The 10000-nt window shown below is 38.6% G+C and overlaps 1 long non-coding RNA gene and 1 pseudogene across 1 annotated transcript in view; both read right to left on the reverse strand.

Annotated features, from left to right (window-relative positions):
* LOC113806016 (uncharacterized) overlaps positions 1-3553 on the reverse strand; it is a 7124-nt pseudogene extending 3571 nt beyond the window's left edge.
* A 984-nt stretch (positions 3554-4537) lies between these two features.
* The window catches only part of LOC138866052 (uncharacterized), a 9154-nt gene continuing 3691 nt past the window's right edge, over positions 4538-10000 (reverse strand). The window contains exons 2-3 of the long non-coding RNA XR_011399514.1: positions 5448-5533; positions 4538-4675 (exon numbers count right to left, since the gene is read on the reverse strand). This is a non-coding gene — a long non-coding RNA (uncharacterized lncRNA). The remainder of the gene's footprint in view (positions 4676-5447; positions 5534-10000) is intronic.

Raw genomic sequence — 10000 nt, forward strand, 5'->3', positions numbered from 1 at the left:
GCATTGGAACAACGGTGGGCGTTAATACACGAAGCTGCTCGACCTTGTCCTTAGGTGTATGCGCCTGTTCTGTTCTACTTTTCTTTCATATCTTCTCGTTCTTTCCTCCCTTCTTTCTCCTCTTTTCCACTTTTTTCCGTTCCCTCCCTCACACTCTTTTGCTTATCGGATTTCCGCGACACCCACCATGTTGTTCCTTGTGTCACTGACGGCCGGCATGAGGCTGACGTATCGGTCGGTGGAGGGCGAGGTGTCGTCATCGCAGAGGCAGAGGCAGTAGGAGCAGTGGAAGAGGAACCTCCACCAGGAGTCCACCTTCATCTCCGAGCTGGCGCACTGGCCGTGGGGACCCAGGATGAGGCGGTTCTCATAGCGAATCGACTCGTATCTCCTGTAGGGCTTCCTGGAGAGGCAGACCCACGCGTCGGCGTCATAGGGGCGACAGGCGTGGATGGTCCCCCTGCATTGGCGGTGTTTCCCGCAGTACTGAGAGTTGGGCTTGGAGCAACTCCGACTCGTGGTGTACTTGTAGTGGGCGATGTAACCCTGGAGAGAAATGGGTTTTATCATGATATCAAAATTATACCTTTATCTCTTAGTACAGGTCTTTTTTTAAGATGTTATTTAGAGTTTTTCAGACAATAAAAATCGATTTAAAACATTAAAAATCGATTTAAGACATAAATGAAAGGAAAATATTAATATATCTTACATAGCAAAATACCGGGTGGAATATAAACGAGTTCCAGGGTTTTTTCCTCTGCTAAAAATACGCAGTCCCATGTAATGATTATTATATTTACCTAATCCAACCGAATTTGACCAATCTAAGAACAGTTGATTCAATTAGGAAGTTTGATGGTGCTGCTATCATGAAAACCATATAGTCACGCTAAATGAAGGGTAAGGAAGGGGAGGAACATCGTTTTTATGTGGTGTGATAAATGCTAGTATGAAAGATGTGTCTCGCAAGTGGAAATAATGTCTAACATGAATTGACATGATCTACGTAGACACATATATACATACATACATACAGACAGGCACACACACGCACACGCTCTTACAACTACCACACTGCACCCCAAGCTACTCTTAACTAACCTAATCCAACCACGACTTATCACTCTCTCCAGTTGAGCGTTAATTAACATCACTCGTACCCGAAGGAACACACACACACACACACACACTATCCCAACTACCACAGTGCGCCATGTGCTCCTCTAATCCAACCACCACCAATTATTCACTCTCCAGTTGAGCGTTAACATCACTCGTACCTGAAGGAGCTCGGTGAACTGCACGTAAGTCTCGCCCTCCACGTGTTCCCTGGGGTCACACCTCATGTACTCCCGAGACTGCAGCTGGAGGACCTCCTTCGCCTCCATCATGATGTCCTCAGAGTATTGCAAGTAGAGATCCTGAGCCAGCTGTTGCTCCACCGTGAAGTTTCCTGAAGTTGACGAAGGCGCTGTGAGAACATCCTTCGGCAACTGCGTTTCGCGGTGTGCTTTGGAGAAGGGGACTGTGTGTGTGTGGGGGGGGGGGGTCCGTTCATGAATCGTTTCTCCCATGTTCTCTCAGAATCCCTCATACGTTTCGCAATATTTCACTACCTGTAACACGCCACAAAAACGCATGCAAATACCATACTTGTACAAGAATGCTGACAAACCAAACATACTTTGGCACACTCATACATAGATAAACATTCAAAACGGCCTCATACCTTCATTATAGATTCCGAGGATCATCCAGGAGAACTCAAGGATGGCAAGACCTCGAGCCTCCGTCAAGCGCCAGCAGGAGATGCAAGCCGTTCATCAGCTGTTGTGGAGACTGTTCCAGGCTGCACTGGTTACTCCTCTGAAAGATTAACATTAGCCAGGAATATAACATTAGCCAGGGAAAATACTATCCCAGCTTTTCTTTTTGTTTTTATCCATATTAATATATCTACTTATATATTCTTATTTAGCATGGATACGGAGTTCATGGACCCATGCATAACGGAATATCTGAACAGTTATACTCGCATATTTTAATTAAAAGGACTCTTTTCATATATGATTTTCCTGGAGTTCACATACGGTAATATTCATAAATAAATAATACAAACTGATGGTTTTGGATTCATTTTTTGATTTATGATATTGTAAAAATAAATGTCGATTAAACTTATTTGACTAAATTTCACTTTGATGGCTTGAAATCAACTGCATTTTTTCCATTCATATGATACAGTAAACAGAGTAGCTTGGAATCAAATACGCTACGCATCGAGTCAGAGGCCAGAAGGAAGAGACAAACAGAACTTGAACAAACGTCCTAAAGGACAAGTTTGCACCGCCGGGAGAACGAACGAATCGGCAAAAAGAGCAAAGAATAGGAAAGAGGAATGGAGAGATGGGAGGAGAAGGGAAGCGATGAGACGAGAAGAGAGGAGGGAGGGAGGAAGGGAGGCAGGGAATGAGAGAGAGGCAGAGAGAGAGAAAGGCAGAGAGAGAGAGAGAGGCAGAGAGAGAGAGAGAGGCAGAGAGAGAGAGAGAGGCAGAGAGAGAGAGAGAGGCAGAGAGAGAGAGAGAGAGGCAGAGAGAGAGAGAGAGGCAGAGAGAGAGAGAGAGGCAGAGAGAGAGAGAGAGGCAGAGAGAGAGAGAGAGGCAGAGAGAGAGAGAGAGGCAGAGAGAGAGAGAGAGGCAGAGAGAGAGAGAGAGGCAGAGAGAGAGAGAGAGGCAGAGAGAGAGAGAGAGAGAAAGAGAAAGAGAAAGAGAGAGAGAGAGAGAGAGAGAGAGGAGAGAGAGAGAGAGAGAGAGAGAGAGAGAGAGAAGAGAGAAGAGAGAAGAGAGAAGAGAGAGAGAGAGAGAGAGAGGGAAGAGAGAGAGGGAAGAGAGAGAGGGAAGAGAGAGAAGAGAGAGGAAAGAGAAGAGAGAGAGTGAGAGAAAGGAGGGAGAGTGAGAGAAAGGAGAGAGAGTGAGAGAAAGGAGAGAGAGTGAAAGAAAGGAGAGAGAGTGAGAGAAAGGAGAGAGAGAGAGAGTGAGAGAGAGAGAGAGAGAGAGAGAGAGAGAGAGAGAGAGAGAGAGAGAGAGAGAGAGAGAGAGAGAGAGAGAGAGAGAGAGAGACGCAAACAGACACAAAGAAAGATAAGAGAGAGATGCAAACAAAGACAGATACAGACACAGAGACTTGAGAAAGCAGACAGGGACCACCGAGTGTACCCACCTTCAGGGCGTTGTGAAGCATGTAGAAGAGACTGGGACGAAGCGAGAGGTCCTCCTTCTTCTGGGCGCCGTTCCTCACCACCAGCCTCTCCTGCACGTCCAGACGGCGGGTTACTTTCTCCTTCACCCGATACACGTCCTTTGGGTTGTTCCACGGAGGGCCAGTCTGTCGAGGAATCGTTCATAGGAGGGCCAAGGACTTCAGGGAATTTTTTTGTCTTTTTTTTTACGTGATTGGTGCGCAGGAAAGGTCGTTTACGTGAACATCTTTCTATGTTTAAAGTACAGGTCTTTACTAGTCTCCTCGAGTTGTTAATGTTTGAAAGAAGCATCTTTATGCGTTACTCTTTACTCTCAAGCAACCAATTAAAGTTTCAGGGGATATAAATTTCCCTTTATTTAAGGAGAAAACCAACAACTATTCTAAAAGCAACAATAACAAAAAATAAATGTAATTTCATCAACATACTTTTTATTTTTGACGATCAGTGGCAAAAAATGAAGAGAGAGATAGAGAGAGAGAGAGAGAGAGAGAGAGAGAGAGAGAGAGAGAGAGAGAGAGAGAGAGAGAGAGAGAGAGAGAGAGAGAGAGAGAGAGAGAGAATGAGAGAGAGAGAGAATGAGAGAGGGAGAGAATGAGAGAGGGAGTGAATGAAAGAGGGAGAGAATGAAAGAGGGAGAGAAGGAGAGAGGGAGAGAATAAGAGAGGGAGAGAATGAGAGAGGGAGAGAATGAGAGAGGGAGAGAATGAGAGAGGGAGAGAATGAGTGAGGGAGAGAATGAAAAGGGGAGAGAATGAGAGAGGGAGAGAGAGAGAGGGGGGGGGGGAGAAAGAACTAATGGTCTACGCAGAAAGATTCACCATAAATGATCGTTATTTCTCGTTATCCCTCCGTGACTTTAACTAAAATTCCATTTCAACTTCTTGTCCAAAAAGAAAAGGAACGAAAAAAAAAAAATATTGCAGCTTTTAGAAATCTTAAAACGTAATTAGATTCATCCAGCATAACACCAAATAATTTATGAGATGCAAGTTTTCTGGGTAATTTATTCTGTAAAAGGAAGCCTTCCCGGAATCCCTTGTACAATATCCTCTGTGTGTGAATCAGAGAACAGAATCTCACGTATTCATAAAAAAACTACCATAAACATTCTTAAATGCGCACATATTTAGACTTGATGCTTACAGAACATGCATACATCATAAAACATGTAAACATAATTCCTGAAATACCTAACGGACAAGAAACAACACATATATAAAAACAATACTAATACGATACATGAAAAGTAAGACTTACCCTGACCTTGTGTTTCTAGTACAAGAGGAAGCGCTTGTACAAGGTGTGGATGGGTCTCGTGTACTCATTCAAGGTGTTAAGCGCGATCTCCCAGCGCATCCTTTCTTGGTGTTAGTCTGCGATGGCACAGAAGGAGTTCGCGTCTCCGTGAATCTGGGGAAGGAGGTGGGGGAGAGGGAGAGAGGGAAAGAACGAAGGAGGGAGGTAGGAAGGGTAGGAGGGAGGGAAGGATGGAGGGAGGGAAGGATGGAGGGAGGGAAGTATGGAGGGAAGGAAGGAAGGAGGGAGGGAGAGACGAAAGGAGAGAGAAAGAGAGGGAGGGAGGGAGAAAGGAGAAGAGAGGAGGAAAGAAAAGGAAAAGGGGGGAAGGATGAGGAGGGAGGAGGAGAAGAAAAAAATAATTAAAAATCAGTGTATCATTTAGACGTATATCTCTTAAATTTCCTTTCCCTCTGTCACAATTTCTTTCTCTCTCTACGATCTATCTGTCTCATGCCACTCCTTCTCGCTTTGTCTCTGTCTCTGTCTGTCTCTCTCTTCCTTTTACACACACATACACACGCAGACACACATACTGTCTGTCTGCCTATTTCTCTGTCTCTGTCTGTCTCTCTCTTTCTCTTTCAACCCCCTTCCCGCTTTACCCCCCTACCCCCTCTCACAGGAAGCAAGTTACAGCCGACGTGTAGTACCCAAATACCACGCCAGTTTCCTTATCCAGTTTGGATAATCTAATCTCCCTAGTTTAATATATTTAAAAAAATGATCATGATGACAACTAAGTAAATAAACAAATATAATTACTCATCTCATCAGTATGTACCTCCGATACACAGATAGATAAGATTTAAATGTTGCTATACAAAAAAGTCGTAAAAAATATAGAATAAAGACAGGAAAAGCAAACACACGGGCGCAAATTTACCTCGTTTTCCATCTATGTGTTGAGACATTTTTAAACATGCCGAGCAGTTCCTTGTGGGGCTTACTGTCGAGGTACATATCTAACACCTGTGGAAGAGGGGACCTTATAGCATTATGCAGGGTACCTTATTGGAGATTCATCCCCAAAAGGTAATGTATACGCCATATGGTATCAGGTAATAAATATGCCATATGTCTATTGTTCCGTATGTATGTAATTTTAGGATGAAATCGGCTTCAAATCTGTGCTGTGGGAAAGTGAAAAGCTAATACTTGTCTATTCGTTAACTTGAAAATTTTTTTTTTATTCCAGTTACTACAATGATTATGAATATTAACAGAAAATATTTAATTGCTGAATACTGCTGCATTAAGAGTCAGAAATTAAGATTAAGATTAATGAATATTTGTAGATTAATGAAAACTAAAATTTGACTTGTTTTACATAGGACCTGAGCTAGGAAACGTTTATATCTCAATACTGTGCTACATTTTTAAGTGAAATTTTGAAAAAAAATGTCACGAAAAGATTTTACAATAAACATTTGCACCATATAAGAACATCGATTAATTCGGGAAATCCACACCTCAGTCCCCCGCTCTTGAGGTTAGTTTTCTTTTACGAAAGAAAATGAGGCAATTACCCGAACTAAACTTTCAGAGATCAGTATTTCAAGGACGTCATATATCTGAAGTACCAAAGTTGAGCTGAAAACGGCCATAAACCCCGGGAACCTAAGAGAGAAAGTGAGATTAACCGCGTACGATTTCCATGCATCATTCTGCAGACGTGGCACCTTCCGAGTAACACTTCTCGGAGTGACTACGGCTAAAATATTTGCTATTACGTCAGTATAATTTCTCTCGAGGATGCAGGTGGCAGATAGCGTGTATTTTCTTCCATGCATAACCACACACAATGTTTTCCTCGAGCCATCGGCCACGCGGAATTTCGTTCAATACAATCAAATGAAGCTTTCACAGCGGAGAGCGAAGTCATCAACTTGGCGGGTAATTTGTGCACCCGTATTCCGTCTCTGCCACGAGTCTAGGCGTTAATTAAGGAAGGTTTGAGGCCCTGAAATGGCAGACTAAACGCTGTCGGTGAGCTGTGACCTGGACGATATATATATATATATATATATATATATATATATATATATATATATATTTATTTTATTATTTTTTTTTTTTCTAGTATTGTAATCGTGTCGTCCACACTGTATCTCGCAACTGTGACTTATTCCTAATAACCATTTGGCATAGATATTGCATCGTTATTTTATAATATTCTTATCTGAAGTGGATAAATCAAACAAACATGTAGAAATAGACAGATAGATAGACAGATAGATAGAAAGAGAAAGAGGAAGGAATATGGTGAAAGGGAAGAGAGAGGGAGAGATGAATAAAACGCATATATATATATATATATATATATATATATATATATATATATATATATATATATATATGTATGGATAAATGAATAAATAAATGAATAAATTTATATATGTATATATATCAAGAGAGAGAAAGAAAGAGAGATAAAGTTCACCTTCTCCTTTATATAGCTTTGCTGATTACATGCACACGCTACGCTAAAACATTTCCAAACACAGCTTAAATAAACAAATAGGAATAGCATACAATATCTGAAAACATTACCTAAAATGGAGAAAATAAATTGATGAATAAATCAGATTCCCAGAAAGGATCATTCATAAATTGCGTCGAAATTAAACCAATTATTTAATTATTTACGTTTCGCATCGCCATTCTTCGCCGGGATGATCAACACTGCTAAATTAATTACTGTGCGGATTAATCAGTGCTATTGTCAGTGGGCTCAATATAAACCCATATCGTTTATATTTCTCTATGTGTGTATGTAATAGTAATAATTATAATAATAATGATAACAATGATGATAAAATAAACATATTTGTATATCCATAAAGAAATGAGTAAGTAGTTGCATTAATTTATTCGTTTATTTCTCTAATCATATACACACACATATTCACATTCACACACGCACACATACACATACGCAAACACACACACACACGCATATGTATGTATGTATATATATATATATATATATATATATATATATATATATATATATATATGTATATATGCATATACCCCCATATATATATATATATATATATATATATATATATATATATATATATATATATATATATATATATATATATATGTTTATATGCATATACCCCCCATATATATATATATATATATATATATATATATATATATATATATATATGTATATATATATATATATATATATATATATATATATATATATATATATATATATATATATATATAAATTTTTGGATTAACTTTTCTCAGTCAGGACAAATACTCGATGAGCGATAATAACAGTCATTTAACAGCCACATTTCAGTGGCAGGTGATTAAGACTACTCTGTGATAAATTCTCTTAAATACTCATATAACATCTACCTCACAAGTTTATTTCAATTATCGCCGATGATGTTAAAACTTGCCAATAGTTATTACTAATTATTAATTTTACATGTTTATCCTAATTCCTGATTCAGATTGAGCATGTACATAATGATTGAGCATTTGCATAATTAGTTTCAGTCTCTCTCTTGCACCCTAACTAACAATTATTTATACCAAAAACATTTTTATTACATCGCAAAGTATATCTGATCAATTAACGTGAATTTAGATATTACTATAGCAATTGATGATGATGATTGCACGTACCTGGGAAACCGATACCGGTATCTAATTACCATATATATGTAAATTAAGTGTGATATCATATACAGGCATTGATGAAGTTTGCGCCACCCGTACTGGCCAAATATGAATATACATAAACAATATTCTATTCGATATATAACGTAAACGTGCGATATCTAATTTGCATACGTGATATTTCAATACGAGATTTAATTTTCATTGTCGATATTTCATACAATATCTAACATCTATAAAATATATTTCATAGGATAATGATAAATTTGGCATCACTTACACCGACCTATTAACGAAACCATAAGGCAAATTATACCATTGACGAATGCAATATAAAACTCTCCTCCACTGGCATTTTCTCTCATATTTCATTACATATTTCAAAGCTGGATTATACCACAGGCTAATCTTATCTCTTATCTCGTTTTACTCACTTATCTATTTATCTCATATCTCTTACCTCTATTTACTTACTTACCAGACCACAAAATCTCTTTTATCTCTATCTATCTGCCTATATTATGTCTATCATCTCGTATCTCTCAAAACCTCACCAGACCAAAACACTACCTGATCCACAATGTCGATGAATTTGGCAACTCCTACACCAATATGAACGAAACCAACTAACATAAACGAATACAGCAACAACTAAACCATACGCTAATACAATAAAACCTCCCTTCTAATCTTTTATCTCTATCTATTACCTTCTCTCCGTCCCGGGCAAGACGTTAAACTGCATCTTGGGGTACCCTTGAGCAAGGCTTAGTACCCCATTGTCTCCCCGTGCCAGGGATACGGTGAAGCCGTTGGCAGCAGGACAGTGGAATTCACTTAGGGCTAAAAAGATGCAGTCTTTCGCATGACTTTCGGGAACTATGTAAATGCAATGTAACTGGAAATATATGGCAGAGGTAAACCACCTTGTTAGCAGGAACCGCGAGCAAAGAAAGAACCTCGAGGTCCCTCCTCCGTTTCAAACCAACCCCTGACCACTCTCCACGATAACAGAGTGAAATGGAGAGACACTGCGGTTCATTTTAAACCTTTCGTTAGATGATGAAGATGATCACCATCTCATATCATCGCTCATAAATTCATAAGGCCAAAAACAACGTACCTCTGACGCGATGGAAATAATGGTACGTACAACACTAACACTTGCAGGCGACCCTTCACCGATTCTTCTATGGTGGGAGAGTAAATAATGAAATAATAGTTTTGAAAATAGCGAATGGATGAATGATTTCAAACGTAGAAGAAGGAATAATTTAGAGAAAATTGTGAATAAATGAATGATTTCAAGTGGAATAATTAATAATTTAGAGAAAATTGTGAATAAATGAATGATTTTAAAACGTGGAAAAATGAATAATTTGGAGAAAAAAGTGGGAATAAATGCATGATTTAAAAACGTGGGACAATGAATAATTTTGAAAAAATGAATGATTTTAAAACGAAGAATGAATAATTAAAAAGTGAATGAATAAATTGTTTTGAAAAAAGTGGAAGAATCAGTAATAACAATGATAATAATGATAAACTAGTGAATTAATGAATTATTTATAACAAATGGTGAAAAAATGAAAACATTGCGAAAGAACAAGTAATGGAATAGTTGATGAAGAATGAATAAAGAAAAGAGATGAATAGACGAATGGAACTGCGAAAAAATAGATAATGAAAGAATCATGAAAAAATGAATAATGGAATAGCGAAAGAAAAGATAATGAAAGAATTATGAAAGAATGAATAATGGAACAGCAAAAGAACAGATAATGAAAG

This window comes from Penaeus vannamei, chromosome 23, assembly GCF_042767895.1.
Source record: "Penaeus vannamei isolate JL-2024 chromosome 23, ASM4276789v1, whole genome shotgun sequence".
NCBI classification, from domain to species: Eukaryota; Metazoa; Arthropoda; class Malacostraca; order Decapoda; family Penaeidae; genus Penaeus; species Penaeus vannamei.